Source organism: Panthera leo, chromosome B2 (genome assembly GCF_018350215.1).
Source record: "Panthera leo isolate Ple1 chromosome B2, P.leo_Ple1_pat1.1, whole genome shotgun sequence".
NCBI classification, from domain to species: domain Eukaryota; kingdom Metazoa; phylum Chordata; class Mammalia; order Carnivora; family Felidae; genus Panthera; species Panthera leo.
In genome coordinates, this window is record NC_056683.1 from 89689402 (window position 1) to 89708207 (window position 18806).

General features: G+C 37.5%; 1 long non-coding RNA gene across 1 annotated transcript; it reads left to right on the top strand.

Moving 5' to 3' along the window:
• The first annotated feature begins 1158 nt into the window (after positions 1-1158).
• On the top strand, positions 1159-10307 carry LOC122220213. Its single transcript, XR_006202735.1, has 4 exons — positions 1159-1339; positions 6435-6646; positions 7642-7821; positions 10173-10307. It is a non-coding gene; the product is annotated as an uncharacterized LOC122220213 (long non-coding RNA).
• Positions 10308-18806: the final 8499 nt, after the last annotated feature.

An 18806-nucleotide genomic window follows, 5' to 3' on the forward strand; every position in this document is an offset into this window, starting at 1 on the left:
ATGGTGTGGCTTTCCTGGCCATCACCTCTTCATCAACATCCTGTTCATCTTGTGACATTGCCCTTTGGTCATTGATAATTTTAATCCATCTCTCTAGGAATGGTCCTAGAGACCTTTCCTTTCTGTTGGGCATCATGCTGAGGTGGGGACAGGGCCTTTCCCTACCCAGCAGTGAAATTTTCTTGACCAGAGAACATGCAGAAGCTGAGAGCCTTCAGTTTCATAGAGTCCCCAGCATTAAAACTTTTTTTATTCTATTTTTTTATAGCAAATAATTTGCCTAAGAAATTTATACAGTTTTCTGCAAGGGTTATATCAGAGTATTATTCATTCATTCATTCATTCATTCACTCATTGTTTATACATTATTTATGTAGAATCTACTATGTGCCAAGCCCTTGCTCATGCCATTGAATAGGATGAATGAACATGACCTCTCCTCTAAAGCTGATTTTCTAACAAAGAGAGGCAGATCGGAAACACATTAAATTAATTTCAGTAGTCTATGTGCAATGTAGGAAACAAATCTAAGTGTGGATGGAGATCAGTGAGAGAGGAGACCTGTGACATCTTTCCATAGGGAAGGCATTGGGCAGGGAAAGGAAGGTGGACAGGGTAGGTACACAGGGAAGGCATCTCTGAGCCCCACTAGTGCTGCAGCCTGGGGAAGGCAGGTGGCAATGCACTTGCTGTGTGTGGAAGACTGAAGGTAAATTGGTGTAGCTGGAGAATAGTGAGGCAGAGAGGGGTGCAGAATGAGGTCAGAGCGTGGGTCCAGGCAAGATCATGCAGGGCCCAGCAGGTCATGGCAGGTGGTTTGGTTTTCAGCTCTTACTTCACACTAGTGTAAAAGAAAACACATTCATCAAAATCTGTGTGTTTATATCATGAATTCATTTGAAAATAGAGTTTGCTAGTGTGACTCATGTACCATTGTGTGCTAATGCCACAGTGGAGCCAACTGTCAAACTGAGGAATGGCCACACATTAGCAACTTCTAGAAAATGTATAAGGGACTAATTCTAGACACAAACCAGCTGATACTCGTACAGAATTAAAAAAAAAAAACCAAGAGAAAAATAGAAATGAATTGTATTGGTTCTCAGTGCTTTGTTCTGACACAAAGATAACACACTTTAGTTTTTCAGGATCAAGGTTATGTGCATCAGTCTGTGGATTGGTGTATGGAAACATGATTCCTACAAAATGTGTCATGTGAGACGAGAATTTCACTTAAGCAAGCACTGCACATCAATATCACTGAAAAAAAGTATGCTAGCAGGTAATGCCAGGAGGTACTCTAACCAAGAAAGCCTGGTGAAGTTATCTCCTCAGAAGAGTAAGTCATTATGTCAACTATTCTAACAGAAGGGGCATTTTTTTTTTTGTTTTTCAGTAAGTGTTTATTTTAATTCCAGTATAGTTAACATACAGTGTTATGTTACTTTCAGGTATACAATACAGTGATTCAACAATTTTGTATATTACTCAGTGCTCATCAAGACAAGTGTGCTCTTCATCCCCATCAGCTATTTCACCCATCCCCCACCCACTTCCCCTCTGGCAACCCTCAGTTTGTTCTCTGGAGTTAAGAGTCTGTTTCCTGGTTTGTGTCTCTCTCTCTTTTTTTTTCCCCCACTGCTTATATTTTGTTTCTTAAATTCCACATAGGAGTGAAATCATTTGGTACTTTTCTTTCTCTGGCTTATTTCACTTAGCATAATATTCTCCAGCTCCATCCACACTGTTGCAAATAGCAAGATTTCATTCTTTTTATGGCTGAATAATATTCTACTATATATAGTATATAGTATATATACTATATATACATACATACATATATATGTATGTATGTATATATAGTATATATATACCACATCTTCTTTATCCATTCATCTATCGATGGATACTTGGACTGCTTCCATAGGTTGCCTATTGTAAATACTGCTACAGCAAACATAAGGGTGTATATATCCTTTCAAATTAGCATTTTCCAATTCTTTGGGTAAATACATAGTCGTATGATTACTGAATCACAGAGTAGTTCTATTTTTACATTTTTGAGGAACTTCCATACTGTTTTCCAGAGTGGCTGCACCAGTTTGCATTCTCACCAGCAGTACACAAGGGCTCTTTTTTCTCCACATCCTTGCCAACACTTGTTTTTTTGTTTTTTTTTCCTTGTGTCTTTTTTATTTTAGCCATTCTGAGAGGTATGAGGTGATCTCATTGTGGTTTTGATTTGCATTTTCCTGAAGATGATTTAGAGCATCTTTTCCAGAAAGGGCATTTTTAAATAAAGCATTTTACTAGGAAAATTTTGTCCTATTAACTGCTATTTATGCCTATGTATAAATGTCTACATATAAACTATTCTTCAAAAAGTTTGGGATAATTGGGGAAAAGGACCTAAATCTTAAATTAGTATTTCCTCCATGACTTTATTGCTATTTGGAAAGTCAATACAATAAGTAACACAAATATGCTGAGGTATCCTGAGGTCTCTTACAATATTAAACCAATAGGTATTAAGGAGGAGAAATTTAGCCCACATGTCCTGATTAGCTAAGAATTAGCTAGTCATTTGTAAGAGCCATTTGATATCAAAATATCTTGTAAGATTTTTATAAACTTTGTTTCTTTAAAGCAAAAATATCTATTGTAAGGGTAAACAAAACTTGAAGGCACATCTACTTTAACAATCAAATAAAGAAAAAACAAAGCAGCAAACGCAAAAGCCATTCATTAGCATGATGAAAATATTTCACAACTGAACTTTCTCAAATTGTTCACAGCATTCCCAAAGGAAAAAATATAGTCATTTGAGAACTGTGCACATCAGCAATTCTCTAAGTTTTGATGCAGGTGTGGCTTTCTAGCCAATCGCATCTCATCCACTCATTTATAATTTGATGGGTAGGGCATGGAACGGAAACTTCCTGTTAAATGCCAACAGCTGCTATGATTGATCCATTCCCCACCCCCAAACAACCACAAAACTCCCTACAGACCTGGCTGTGATCTCAGACCGGTGCAATAAGAATAGGAAATTTCTGACAGAGCAGAATTAAATTTTCCCAAACAGCTATGTAGTAAAAATTAACTTGCTCTTTCCTTTAAACTAAATGAAACAAAGTAGAAAGTATTAACTTCACTAAGCATGGGACTTCATAGTAGATGGGCCTGACTAACAAGTCTTTTGTGACCTGTTACAAATGGGAGGAACATCTTATAGTTTGGCCCTTAAGTGAATCTGGACAAAGAAACAAATACAGGGGTATAAAATATACAAGTCAGTTGAATCTTTTTTAAATATAAAGAATATAATTGCCAATGTTTCATGACTCAACCTTTAGGATCTAATAATCATATATGTTTTTGGTAAAGGATTAAATGTGAGACCTAACACTAACTGTCCCTATATTTTTTAAATAATGTATATAAAAAAGTTTTAAGGCCAAAAATTTTACTATAAATGTTAAAAGTATTTGCAGTCCATTAAACATTTAAAAATATCATTTAAAAATTATTTTAGGACAAATGCTAGGTCTGTGAGCTTGTCCACATCCCACTCTCCACACCCTGGTGGTCACCCTCTGAGTCAGTCCACTTTTGGGTCCTCCCTTTGCCTGCTACCATCATGATACCCTGGAAGATGCACAATTTTAATTCTCAGTTGTGCCCAGAATTCTTCCTTGGGCCTATGACGACCTCTGGCTTATTGACAGCTACGGGCAGCCCATGGAGACCTAACCCTTCTCTGTTTTAAGCTAGCCGTGTTGCCATTTCTACTCTCCTCTTGGCACAGGGCATTCTGCAAGTGTCCTGAAAGAATAGCAAATGAAAAACAGAGCACATGCATTGGCTTCCCATTCAAACCACCTCCTTTCCGTGATGTTCAAACGGACATTGGCATTTGACTCCAAGACTTCCATCCCCTTCTCTCTGGCTTCTCCTCTCGTGCCCCAGGAAAGGCTTGCATAATAGTCTAGATTTTTCCCTGCTTTATTATCTATTCTGTGGTCAGTCTTTCAGGCTTTGATTCATTTGAAACATACAAACTTTTCCCATTTGTCACTAAAGTCTGGCTTTTGCAAATCAAAAGTACTTGTTTTAGCCTTTTAATTAAGAATGGATTCAACAACCTCTGTTGTGAAATATACAGTCAAGCAATGATTCCCTTGGTCTTGGCAGCTCCCCACCCCACTTCCACAAGGCAATGAATTCCACTGATCCATTGCATAGGTCTACTCTAAAAAGGGGATTGCCACATAAAACATTGGTTTGATGTTTCAAAAATGTGTCTCTGGTACCAACCACTAGAAATAGAATTGTTGAGTTGAAGGAAATGTGTTTTTTATCTGTTCTTTATAAACTATAAAGGTGTTTTAACTCTAATCATTTCCATTGTAATCTTATCCACTATTCATTAAATACTTATAATACATGTTACTAAATTATCCTCCAGGAGCATATGATGAATATCCTTTTTAAAACCCTAACACATGTTAATATAAAATATGGATACATGTTTTAATATTTGTCAAATTAATAAATAATATATATATCTCGTTGCTTTAATTGCTAAAGACTATGAGCAAATTTGATAGATGATTTGGTAGTTACATTCATTCATTCATTTGATAAACATCTATAGGTTTCCATGTGTGTTAGGGGAAAAGATCCATGCGACATGATTCTATTACATTCAAAAGGCTCACAGTTAAATGGGAGACAGCTTGTAAATAATTACTTCTGAGAATCAAAGCGAAGAATGACAGGAATGGGAGAAAGACATGAATTGTTTCTTAAAAGTTTATGAATCCCAAGTGATACTTTAAAAGCTTTTTTTTTAATTTGAGAGAGAGAGAGAGAGAATGAGGGAGAAAAGGAAATGCTTGCTTTATTACAAGTCAGCTAATAAATACAGAAGGAATGATAGAAATAGAAAGTCATCATTTTGCTAGCACTATAAAAATAATTTATTCAGTTAGGGTCATCCTCAGATGCTAGAATTATTGGATGAAACCTTGTTAGGAGCAGTATACAGGCAAATGGAATTGGAAACATTATCTTACTAGATTACAAAATTTAACAATAATAGGAAAAACTGACACCATGTACCCTTGATGTGATTCAATAAGGCACATATAATATCATCTATGTAATATTCTTGCCAAAAATTTTTAACCTAAATTAATCATAAAGAGGGGCATCTGGGAGGCTTAGTCACTTAAGTGTCCAACTTCAGCTCAGGTCATGATCTCGCGGTTTGTGAGTTTGAGCCCCACATCAGGCTCGCTGTTGTCAGCAAAGAGCCTGCTTCAGATCCTCTGTCCCCCTCTTTCTGACCCTCCCCCACTTTTGCTCTTTCTTTCTCTCTCAAAAATAAGTAAACATTTAATCATAAAAAAACATTAAGTTCAGATAGAATCAAATCGACAGACATTCTGAAAACAACTGTCCAGGATTCAAAAAAAAAAAAAAAATCAAAAACATGTCAACACAAAAGATTCCTCTCTATCCATCCTCATCCCCCCTCACCAAAAGTCCAGGAAATTGTTTGAAATTAAAGACAAAAAAAATATATAACAACCAAATACAACAAGTGATTGTTGATCAGGTACTAAAACCAACCAACCAACCAACCAACCAATCGACAAAACTATAAATGAAATTATTACACAATGGGAGAGTATTTGAATAGGGACATGCATATTAGATAATAGTGTCAATATTAAATTTTGTGATCTTGGTTGTAAAAATTCTCATTAGGAGATGTGTTGAAATATCTAGGAGTGAAACACAGTGTTGTTCACAAATAATTCTCAGATGATTGAGAGAGAGAGAGAGAGAGAGAGAGAGAGAGATGGGGGTGGAGGGAGAGAGAAAGCAAATACGATGAAGCACTAACCATCCACAAATGTAGGGGAAGGGCATATGGCTATCCATTGTACCAGTTGGCAACCTTTCCATAGGTTTGAATTATTTTGAAATAAATATTTGAGGACTTTTGTAATTATTGGAAAAAGAAAAATGAATAATTGCCACATATCATGAAAATTACATGAGAAAAACATTGGGAAGCCTTTTCCCATTTTCCCCCAATGCCTACTCTGTCTCTTTGTGACAGTACCCCATCGTGTGGCTTAAATACCCTCTGATGCTGATGACTGCCAAATTCATATCCCTAGTCTGTACACTTCTCGAAACTTTTCACTGCTGAATCCTCACTGCTATCTAGTAGATCCTCCATAAATGTTTCAAATGAGTGAATACATTTTTGCATGGAGAAGAGCAGGGCAATGTCATAGAGTAGAAGTTTTTTGATCTAAGTCTTTCAAAATGGGTAAATATTAGTAATAAGGTCATTGGGAATGTGGCCTGGCACATCCCTGGCCCTCTCATTTTGCAATGTCTTTTGGTCTTAACAGTAAACTGGATAATCAGCACCAGCTGGGGCAGAAAGGAAGGGCAGCTGGTGAAATGAACATGTCCACTCTGTGTCATAGCAATGACAGAACTTCAGCTGATTGTTGTCTGTGATAAAGGAGACAAAGTATGGCCAACTTGGGTTTTGCAGAAGTCACTGGAAATCCACAGCTTTCTATGAAACTTCCTGATGCTTAAAAGTCTCCAAAACCAGGTAAAATACATTTTCTGGCTGAATTATGCAGTTTGAGGTCCTAGATCCAGAACATGATATAGTAGTAAGAGGTCAGAACTGAGGCCATAGGAAAGAGTCATATCTTGGAGAGTCCTGTGCAAGATATGTTAAAGAGATATAATCAGGTTTTAGTGGAAGATTAACTGTGTCTGATAAGAGCAAAAGAAGAAATAATCACTGGTCAAATAACAATAAGGGAGACAGGTCCTAAGTAATAGGTAAAAAAAAATGTAACATCAACAGCAAGAGAGAAAGAGAACAAGAGAGACTCCCCTTTAAAAACAAGCACAGGGACTGGGGCGCCTGGGTGGCTCAGTCGGTTAAGCGTCCGACTTCGGCTCAAGGTCATGATCTCGCAGTCCATGAGTTCGAGCCCCGCGTCGGGCTCTGTGCTGACAGCTCAGAGCCTGGAGCCCATTTCAGATTCTGTGTCTCCCTCTCTCTCTGCCCCTCCCCTGTTCATACTCTGTCTCTCTCTGTCTCAAAAATAAAATAAAAAACGTTAAAAAAAATTAAAAAAAAACCCATCTTTAAAAAAATAAATAAATAAATAAAAATAAAAACAAGCACAGGGAATTTTTAGCTTTCCAGAATCCTCTGCACTGAATGTGCCTGGGGATGTGCTAAAGCCTGGCAGGAGGGGCACTAGTGGTGGAGATTGGACAGTGGGATGTATCCAAGTGGAGCTGCAGCAAAACTGTCCTGCTGACACTTATTCAGTTCTCACAATTTGTTCTAAGAGGTCCTTCCTTAGTACGTGAGCCAGAAAGCAGAAGTCACAGATGTTAGAGACCAGTCCTGATAGCACATTCTCAACTCTGCTATAATTCTAACTCAGTTACCCATTTCGTCCTTCTTTGCATCTTTTTCTTCCTAAGAAACATAAGAATTTTGCTAACATGAGGAAAAACACCGATAGCACCCATAATTTGTATCCTTTTGTTTTCTCCATGTTTTGGTCTCCATATTTGCAGTTGTTCCACAACTGTTTCCTTGGGCATACTCTGGGCCAGGGAGTGCCGGAGATAAAGTGAAGAACAAAGGAGACAAAAACAAAAGTTTGTGCCCTGGCTCATGCTTACCCTCGTGGAGCTTAGATTCCACTGAAAGATACAGACAATATAACAAATAAGTGAATGATATTTTGGAAAGTGGTAAGTACTATGAAGAGAAATCCAGCAGAGGTGAGTGAGAGCATGTGCTGGGATTAGGGAACATACTCCCCAGTACTCCCAGGCTGCACGATCTAGTGGGGGCTGCTTCCTAGTTATTTGACAAGTCCAAGGGTATAAGTGAAATTTCCATAAATCTATCCCATTATTCATTCTTTCTAGAATTTGAAAGCCAATATCAATTTTTCTCAGAATGAGAAATAACTAATTTTTGCAAGTGTTTAACATGCAGTATTTCAACTTTTTCATATTCTCTTGCATCTCTGTTCAGTAATCACTAGTCACCTGTTTTTCAGTGATATCTACTATGAGCATATTGAACACATGACCTGACCTAAGTCTGTGAAAACAGAGATGCAAAATTAAAGTGGAGGCTACAGGGAGTTCTTATGCCAAAGAGCACAGTACCTGGTCATGGTGCTTGGTATAGAGAACTGGGTGGTAGGGATGGATAGGATTTTGAAACCCAGGGGCCTTTTGCCTGATCTCATTCTGACTCTTAACAAGCAAAGCTTTTGTTAAGGGTGCTACATAGTAACAAAACAGCTTGATGTGTACTTGATGCTCTCTCCTTTTCCAATGGCTATGTGGTGGACATGGAGAAATGGAAATAGGCATAAAAATGAGATGTAAACAATAAAAGGAACAGTCTAGAAATCCCATGAAATCATCATAGTCATCTCTGGGAGAACTTGGCAAAGCACCAGTTTAGGGTCACCTTGACACATAGTGGTCCGATGGTTTTTCCATTCTTTCCCCTTTTCTTCCTGAGTAACTGGGGAAAAAAAAATCTTTGTGATTTGCAACTGAAAATCTTAGTCAAGGTCATCCAAAGCAATTGTCTGTGCCGCCCCCCTCCAATAAAGACTTTTCTTCTGTTATATTTTAATTGGTTATATGATTGTTAGTAAAATTTTCTTAAATATAAATTTATTCCTTATTTTCCTTACCTTGAAATAATCAAACCCTTTATCTAGGAATGACTTGATAAAAGCACCTAGTTTAAAATCAGCAACTTTTACAAAAATATCCTATTTCTTATCCTACCCTTTATTTGCATTATATTATGTAATTAAGACTGCTGCAGAATGAAGACTCTTCACTTTCACCTACATTATTTTTGTTAATCTGTACAAATAACTGGTGTGGGATAGATTTTGTTCATGACTAAGTTTCAGAAAGGTTAACTAATTAGATTAAGATCACACTGCTAGTATTATCTGATTTTAAAACTCATCTCACCATTAGTCACTAAAAGGCTTAACCTGAAATAAGAAGCTAGAGTCTCCCATTACTCTTTTTTTTTTGTCTTCTCTCATATTCTTTCTCTTACGATACCGATTTTACCATGTTCACTCTCTATACTCTTATTCTTAGAAGATTGCTACAATTCCTAAAGGACCTCCATGATTTTAGATTCTCTCTCCTCCTTTCTAACACACAGACTAATGTTACTAAAATATTTCTTTCATCTTATCACCCTCTTCAAAAATATACAGTATGTAAGAACAAATCCAACCACGTCACTTAGTTTAAGAACCTCCAAAATCTGAGCCCATTTTACATAGTGCACTGTTTGGGAATAACATTCTTTCACTACCAAACCATGCTCATTTTTCAGGTACATCTTTAATCCTATTTATTCCATAAAGCTTTATTCCTATTCTCTGTCAAGAGCTATTAAAGTCCCAAGACATTACCCTACTTGCAAGCTTACAAATTAGCCTGCTATAACTTCATAGATGCTGGCAGAGGACATGAGACTCAGGGTTCAGAGATAAAGGACTGCATTACTCAAGACAAAGCCAAGAATTCTGAGTATCATTATAGTTGCATTAAATTTTCTTCTTCCCAAGTTCCACGGAGAAAGAAATTGGTGCCTAAACATACAGTGGATTGTATTACATGAGAGAAATCCTGTGCTTAGGGACCCAAATCTTTTTTTTGCTTTTCAATAATGGCTGTAAGCAAGTGTGTTCTTTGCCCCTACGAAGACCCTATCTTTATCTTCCAAGTCTGTTCACTATACAAACATCTTTGAAAAGATAATTTAGAACAAAGGCAGTCAGTGCCTCTGCTTGCAAGACAGGCAGAAACTTCACAGATCCTTAGAGAATCTTCTTCCAATACTCTGTAGTCCAAGCTAGTACTAAGTGCTTGTATTACATGATTTAATACTACTCTATCCCCCTGCATTGTTTTCAAATCATTTCCTACATGTGCTACGTCTCCCCTCAAAAGATTATTAGCCTCATGGGAAAGCTACATCTTATGTTATTTCTATATTTCCTAACACTGAACTGAGTACTATGTTCATAGTTGTTTTTTTGCAGGAAATTGTTCAATGATGATAATCACTCAAGTATATCATGAAGAATTATCTAGCTCGGCACTTTCTCCTGAAGTGTATTACCAGAGAAATCCAAAATCTCTGCCAATGAAACAAGCAAAGCTTCTTAATAAAGAATATTCATTAAAAAATATGATCGTGCATTCAAATGCATTTTGTCTTATGTATGTTGAGAAAAAATATGTTTTCTTAGGTAAACCAACAATATGGTCTTCTGTGTTCTGGTTCATTAGCCTCTCCCTGATTCTTACTTAAGCCACCAGTTGCTATTATTTGGTTTCAAAAGCATGAAATAGCTTGTATCAGTTAGTATTGTGTTGGGTTCTCTACACAACACCTCTGACAACCAAGGTCTGATTGTCTGGGACTTGACGATTCTGACCCAAGTGAAGGGAATGGTGTGGAATGTTTACATGATCGGACAAAAATTATTGCCGGGGAAATATAACAGCATTAATTATATATAAGTCAATGTATGATTTTTTGAGGAAAAGAAGGGGAATATATTTGGGAAAAAATCTACAGAACAAGAAGATTGCAGTGAGTTATTCTTAGACAACACCAACTAAAATCTTCATTTATTCATTACTTTCAAAATAATTTATTAATCACTGGTTATGTCTCAAGCTGTACAAGATGTTGGAAAGAGAAAAAAATTGTTTCTTCCCCTAGAATTCACATACTAAGGGGAAAATAAAAACTTATATATAAGAAATCATTACAATATTTGTGGTAAGACCTACATTAGAGATGTCAGAAAAAACAGTTTCAGATCTCAGTCCAGGAAGGAGATAATTCTAGCCAGGGTTCTGGGCAGGCTTCTCTGGAAAGTAGAGTGAGAAATTTGAATTTGTTTGATAAAACTTGGATGTGTTTGGATTTTTTTAATTTACTAAGAAGTCAATGTAAATGATAAATATAGAATACCACAGTCAAATGGAGCAATAGAAAATACATTCGAGCGAGCTGCAAAAGTTAAGAACTGAAGAGAGGAGGTCCTGTGACAAAGTATAATGAAGTAGGAAGAGCATCTGTGCTGTGCTGGGAAAGAGACACGATGGTGAGAACCATAGGTAAAAGGGGTAGCTGGCCTTACTACCCAATCGTGTAAGGTCCAACAAGAAGAAAGAAGAATTGAGAAAGTGGAGATCTTGATACCAATTATGTCCCAATAATTTGGGAAACAATGTGCATCTCACTATATTAAAATCCCCATAATCTTCCTGCCGATTGGGCCAAGAGACCTTTCACACGTCAGGAGTATGGTGGGAAAAAACTGCCCTGTGATGGAGTCACCCATTTCTTTCTCATATTCAGTATGGGGGGCAGGAGGAGAAAGGGTGAGCCCTGGGCACCGGCAGTAAAGACACATATGGTGGGGGTGTATTGTAAAGAATTTTTTTTAAATAATAACATTGATGAAAAATTAGTCCACTTTTCATTATCACCTCAAATGGACAATTCTTAACAGCATCTATGATAAAACACTTCTCCCTCAAATCTTTTATTTGTTTAAGTTCCAAACAATTAGTGTGGCTGCCATTGACTTTCAATGATATATGTGAAAGCTTTATTTTTTTAGGTTTATTTATATATTTTGAGAGAGAGAGTGAAAGAGTGTGATTGGGGGGAAGGACAGAGAGAGAGATGGGGAGAGAGAGAATACTAACCAGGCTCTGTGCTGTCAGCACAGAGCCCAACATGGGGCTTGAACTCATGAATGGCAAGACCATGACCTGAACTGAAATCAAGAGCTGGACGCTTAACAGACTGAGCCGACCAGACACCCCTATGTGAAAGCTTTAAATGAGCATATTTTTGTCACTTAGCTTTTCATAAGCATTGTTTCCTACGTGGAAGTTGGCCTAGAGAGTTCCCAGTTTTTGAGCTATCCTTTAACATACACAGACTCAGTTATACATGTAAGCTCAACTTACATGCAAAAGTTCTTAACAGGTTGAAATGCTTTGACCTCACTTTGGGTGTAATTTGTCTCTGCAACCCCTAGGGTGCTACATAGTCCTCTAACTAAACAGTAAATATGAAATAAACAGCGATGACTATATAAATTTTTCTTTTCTGAAAGATCTTTTTCAGTCATAAAGTTATAAATGAGGTTAATCAGATGCAAAGAAATGTTTACAAAGAGCTGACATTCACTTCGAACAATGAACAATAAAAACATCAAGCTTTACAATCACTCCTTGATTGGTCCACAGAAATTATGAAATAAGCCATTAACTATTTCATAGAAAAAAGAATCCAATTTTAAAGAAGAGTGGCAGGACAAATGACAAAAGATGATAGCATTTCATTATCAGAAGAAATCAAAGGGCCATGTTTGAATGTTTCAATTATTTTTACCAAGACCTGGACACTCATTCTAAAAATGGATCAAATAATGCCAGCCATTTTCTCTGACTTTCATAGAGGAAAAACTCTGGGAGCTTTTACCAAAAGTGACAGAATTTTTTTTTATCAGTTTTGTGATGAAAATATTTTAGTGGATGTTTGCAATTACAGAGACATTTGAAAACTATTTGAATCAATATTAAAGAAATAAAAATATGGGTAGTAATGCAATTTCTGGAATTTATGATGAATTTTTGTGTGATAATTGTGAATTTTTTCTGGGATTTTTGTGAATCTCTGCCGAACATATTTTTAAGACTTTTCATACACCCCCCCAACACACACAGAGGAATATTTTTCAGCCATGAGAAAGAAGGAAATCCTACCATTTGCAACAACATGGATGGAACTTAAAAGCAATATGTGAAGTGTAATAAGCCAGACAGAGAAAGACATATACTGCATCGTATCACTTACATGTGGAATTAAAAGAAAAAAAGTTAAACTCATAGAATCAGAAGACAGAAAAGTGGTTGCCAAGGGCTGGGGGTGGTTAAGGAAATAGGGAGAGGTTGGTAAAAGGGTATATAAACTTCCAGCTGTAAGATGAATAAGTTCTGAAGACCTGATGTAAAACATAATGACAATAAGGGCACCTGGCTGGCTCAGTTGGGAGAGCAGGTGACTCTGCATCTCAGGGTGGTGGATTTGAGCCTCATGTTGGGTGTAAAGATTACTTAAAAAAAACCCAAAACATGATAGCTACACAGGGTTACATACCTGTACTGGGGGAGTATTACTTAAAGGTTTTGAGTATTAAATGACAAAAGGTCAAAGAAAAAAAAAAAACATGATTGACAACACTGTATTATATAATTGAAATTTGCTAAGAGAGTAAAATATTAATGTTCTCACCAAACAAAGACAAAAACAAAAAGAAAGAAGAAAGAAAGAAAGGAAGAAAGAAAGATAAATATGTGAGATGATGGATGTATTATTGAGATGGTGCAAATCCTTTCACGATGTATTTGTACATCAAATCACCCTGATGTGAACTTTAAATATTTTACCATGTTGTCAATTACACCATGATAATTTGGGGGAAAAAAGAGAATATGAAGCACATTTCTATCTACTTGTGAACTTCTCTAGTAAAGAGCTGAAGCAGGTGCACACCAGGAAACATGGGCCAAGGAAGCAAACCCCAGCACTTTCCATGTGTGGGTATCTTTAGACAACTTTCCTAGAACTTATAGACTCAAACATGAGAGTGATTAGGTGACCTCCTAAGAGAGTTTCAGTGAAAATTGAGTATTGAAATTTGAAAAAAATCTAATGTTCATTTTTGAGAGAGCGAGAGAGACAGAGTGTGAGCAGGGGCGGGGCAGAGAGAGAGGGAGACACAGAATCCGAAGCGGACTCCAGGCTCTGATCTGTTAGCACAGAGCCTGACCCAGGGCTCGAACTCCCCAACTGTGAAATCATGACCTGAGCCGAGGTTGAAAGCTTACCCGACTGAGCCATCCAGGCACCCTGAGTATTAAAATTTTTTAAACACCTGAAACTCTGTAAAAATTCCCACATGTAGACATTCCATAAATAAAAGATATTAGGATACTCCCTTGAATAACTCAAGACATTATGATGATATAACTCGAGTTATATTTCATGCTGATTTTAGGTACTTTCTAATCATAGAGGGGAATTCAGAAATCTTTTGCATCAGCAAGAATGCCTAAGTAAATCATTCATGTGAATTAACATGTCAGCAGAGAAACAGACTCCTGATATAATAGATTAAAGGGACAAGGAGGGAGAACAAAATCTTGGATGCTCAGTTCCATTTTATCCTCAGTGAAAGCAATCTAGAAAGAAATCTAGAAAGCTCTGTATGCCACACTTCACATCAAACTTAAAACGTCCATGGACATGTACCTATGTTATCTATGTCTAGCCACTCTGAGCAGCCTTTGAGGATTAGTGTTAACTCAAAACACAGCTGAATGCACAATTAGAGTTTTCAAGATGTACGTTCAAAATTCACCTTTCACACGGAAAGAAGAAACATGACCAAATAACAATTGTCCATGTCACTATATAAGAGCTATTTTCTGTCATTAGTTACATTCAGCCTTGATTTGACATCTTAATTCTGTCAGTACATTCTATGACTCAGGCACCCACATTCTGCTTGAGAAAATACAGTTAAATATTGGTAACCAAACTCATTTGACTTTTTCATCCTTGTCACTTCTGGACCGGACCTAATGCAAGAGTCTGGGTTGCAGTTCCCATTACTGCTACTACCACTGCTGGGAATAATGATAACAGTAATGTGTGCCACAACTTTCAATAGTTGTTAAAGTATTTATGTAAATAGCCTCCTCCCCTAAGTTCTCTAAAATAGAGCTGAGAGCGATATATAAGGTACTCAAATCTGGAGATATACATGTTTAACACTCATGCCATTTGTCTTTCCCCACCAAATGGCAGACATTACTAATCACTCTTTCCCACTAAGCATAGACACCCCTCAGGGTCTTTCTCAACTTTCAGTGGATGTGTAGGCAGCCACTACCCACCTATCATCGTTGGCATTACAAGAAAGAGAATATTTGCTATCCTTGATATAGCACAACCCATCCTTTCACAGACGAAGAAATGCTCACAAAATGCATGACAAATTAGTGGCAGACTGCGTATAACATTCTGTGTCGGCTCCCCAGCTCTCAGCCCAGTGCTCTTTCCACTGCCCCATGTAGTTTACCAGAATATAACACCCAAATGACTAAGCAGATTCTGGTTTCAAAATTAAAATCCTCACAATGACTTTTAAATTTCATTATTCAGAAAGCTGTTCTAATAAAGAGACTTTGGTCCAATATATTTACTACCTCATCTGGCCACCATTCTTTACACAGCAAGTATAATCAGTTATCCCTGGGGGGCAGAGGGTGATTTCAGCAGGTGTCGAAATACATGCATTTATAAAGACTGCTAGCATGTTCACATCCTACAAAAATGCACACAATCAATCTCAAAACATCACCAACTCTTCAAATAGGAGGATTCCAGCTACATGTGAGGGGTAACTGATCACAGTCAGCTAAGACTAATAAACATGAAAAAGAAGAGCCAAAGAGAAAGACAGATGCCGATGAGTACTTCTTACCATTTAAGACAACTTATAATTCTAACCATTCTGCTAAAAACAGACAACGGACTGATTGCTATTGTTTTACTGATTAACTATTCTCTCTGCTTTTTCCCAAAAGGCACCCTGGCAAACTTTGCTTAGTAAATATTGACACCTGTAAACCAAGCTGGCTAATGCCGTTGGCTCTCCAGCTATCTTCCCATCTGTTGCCTGAGAATTTTAAGCAACGCATTTTGGGACTCTTGCTCTCTTTCCATTGTAAACTGTAAAAAATGCTACCCAGAAGCTAATCCGAAAGCCACATGGCCCTAGAGGGGCCTGTGGTAAGTAAAGGGAAATGTAGTCTAATATGTAAAATGCGTATCCCACTGGCCTCCTCGGCCACCCCGTCTTTAGTTAATAGCATGCCGGGGTAATCTGCTTAGTTACCAAGTGGAGCTTTTTTCCCTCTTCCCCATGAGATCACCCAGACCACGATCAAAGCCCAAACACACTCTCTGCCAGCTCTATTGTTCCCCAGAGTGGGATTAATGACTAATTATGTCAGGTCACTCATCCAGATGGCCTCTCAGATGTTCCTTTGTCATTGTCTGACCTTCCATATGCCCCTTTGACCTTGAGGTTTATTTCCATGGAAACATGAAGCCTCAGTTTCCTTGCTGAGATTGCCAAGAATTGGCCAAAAGGAGGGATATGGGATAATCTACCCACACTTTGTATTCTGCTTCCATCTCATGCCTTGTTAAATCCAATGAATAGATAAAAAATGCTATCTGGTCCCAGCTGAGTGATGACCATGGTCATGATTCTATGTTACATGCTATGTTTTTTAAATTAGCAGCCAGCTTTGTACATGGAAACGTGCATTCAATTTGAAGAACATCAATCGCCATAATGTGATCTTTTTATCTCATTAATGTTAAGCAAGGGTAATAGAATGGAATTACACAATATCACTGTGAAAGGAATACAATTCAGAGAATTATAGATATCCCCCATTAAAGCCCTAGAGATGTTTGGATAAGTCAACTTGTTCAGTTTCATAAATTAAAGATTCTTTACTTACTACCTTTTCTGGGGTTTAAATTCTAGCCTCGGATGTTGATCTTAATCTGAAGAAGGATTTTAAAGTGGTTAGAAAATGGAGAATTTCCTCAAAACTACCAAATAAGTAAATAAAAATAGAATAGGAGACTGACTCATGCACTCAATTAAATAAAAAAGGTTGAATATGTATTTGCATGGGATGAAATGTATTTCCCTTTATGTTATAAAGAAGACTAAAGAATAATTCATATATCTAAAATGTGGAGGCTAATTCACTTCTCCCGAGTTCATGCAAGAATGAAGTGTTTCTCTGCTCTATACAGAAATTCACACAAGCACAGAAATCTCACGGAGAATGCAAGCAGAGTGGAAAGTAGACTCATGTGCCCAACTCTTCCTGGCAGGGTGGCAATTTATGAATCTTCCCTCACCAATGATCAAGAATCTGCAGAACAACCTGAGAGTTACCAGTTTATTTAAGAAGGAAATTAGAGCTAGGTGAACAAAGGATTTTATTCCTTGTATTGTTCTTGATGGGCCATTTTGCCTTCTGAATCTGGGGAAAAAAACAAAAACCAAAACCAAAACCTTGGGTCAAAAGGAAAAACGCATCCTGGTTAATGACAGCCAATCCCCTTCGCTCCCCACCGCCAGGACCCCAATGCCCTTTGGAGGCAGTGATGGTCCCTTGGTCACTGCTCACCACAGTATCACCCAGATGTCTTGTGTCCAGCACAGTGCCTGGCATCATCTAGGTTTCTAGAACATCACTAAATTAATGAATGTGAAATGAATGTTAGTGCTAGCTAATGTGTGCCAGAAAACTTGAACTTTCTCTTTGTTTTCTTCCAATGGTACAGTCAGGAACTGCTTATTTAAGGAAGCATTGTGTGCAAATGCAACCTCAAGGAACACAATTCAATGTAAAACAGAGAAACCCTTTCCTTCCATGCAAAGAGAGGCAATTTATATTTATTTATTTATTTATTTATTTATTTATTTATTTATTTATTTTGACCAATATCAAGTGGACAAAATTTATTTTTAATGATAATACCCAGTGCTGGTGAGACTACAGGACAATAAGCACTTCAGAACATAAGTTCTCATCCTATACCTAATTCCCTCATTCCTATTTTCTCCATTTCTTTTTCTTTTGGCAATTTATATTTAAAGGATGACAACAACACAGTAGATTTCCACAAAGCATAAAAAGGCATGACAGGTTCCTAATCACTTGAGAATGTGGCCAGAAAAGTCTTACCACATTTCAGCCAGCGTCCCAGTCCTTTTGCAATAGTTCCATGCCACGTAAGATGCTCATTCCATCTCCCGAGTTTGCCATCACCCCTCCCAGACAAAGATCCTTTCCCTCCTCAGATGGCATTGCTCAGAGACGGAGCAGACTGACTACCCACACTGCAGACACAGAGAGTTGGCAAGACTGACATTTTTCCTAGGAATATAGCTACTTAATTTCTAAAATTTCCAAGTGCTTTGTCGTACATAAAACTCACAGGCATAGAATCATCTTAATTAACACCATAGCTGAGATGTTGACATTGTATCTCAGTAGAAGTATAATTTGAACAAAAGTTCAAATCTTCCATTAATGAGGCTCATCACGACAGCATGGCACACTTTTCTAAGTCCCAGCTTCCTCACCTGGAAATCACACTATTGTACCCAGTAAGTCCTTGCAACAACAATGAGTGGAAATAATTCTCCCAGCAGGAGGGACTTAGAATTCTCATGTACTTACTAGAAGTGCAATTCTCATGGTTGCCTGAAAGATTCACAAGAGTCAGCTAGTATATCAGAATATCACATCAAGGGGGAAATTACAGTATCAAAGAATAGGGAACTGAAAATCAGTGTCATCCAAGTGCTACTAGTCTGATTTTTACGGTCCTTATAAATTGCCTCGTGAGTAGATTTACATCAATGAAAAAATATTTGTTAAGTGTCTGCAGTGTGTCAGTCCTGGCTTAGTTTCTGTAAATACAATGATGATGGAGTCAAATCACTCTTATCCTAGTAAGGAGACCGAGGAGTTAAGTC